Genomic DNA, 476 nt, shown 5'->3' with positions numbered 1-476 from the left:
GTAATGCTTAATTTGTTTTAAATTTATGCTCTCACGTTTTAAAGCATGATTCCTTAACCCAGTATTCTAGCATTGGTAAATAAACCTTATAGATACCACTTTTATCTTTATAGAAAATCCGTGAATGTCTGAATATACTGGGATTGATCAGATTAATTTTTTTCCATTAAGAAAAATGGGCAAAGATTGAGTACAATTGCAGAAAAATAGAATTGCTATGTGCAGACTTGAATTTCAGTTTGAGAGATGTGCACTATAGGGTAAAATGTGGTGTCTGCGTTCTATGAACTTACTAACTACTTGAAACAATAAATTGCATGTGTATGAAACAGTTCCTAGACTTAGTTGATATGTAGTTAAATAATGGTACACAGAAATGGTACAGACAGTATGTGCCTTGGGGGTTCAAACACTATGGTTTGGAGGCGTGAAAAAAGTTTCACTGAAAAATTGGGACCTGAGAAAAGTTGGAAGCT

The sequence above is a fragment of the Sus scrofa genome, chromosome 8 (assembly GCF_054392235.1).
Source record: "Sus scrofa isolate SSC_HxYL_T2T_F1_AM1 chromosome 8, Sscrofa_HxYL_maternal_Yorkshire_Landrace_v2.0, whole genome shotgun sequence".
NCBI lineage: Eukaryota > Metazoa > Chordata > Mammalia > Artiodactyla > Suidae > Sus > Sus scrofa.
Note: the sequence above shows the minus strand (reverse complement) of the source record.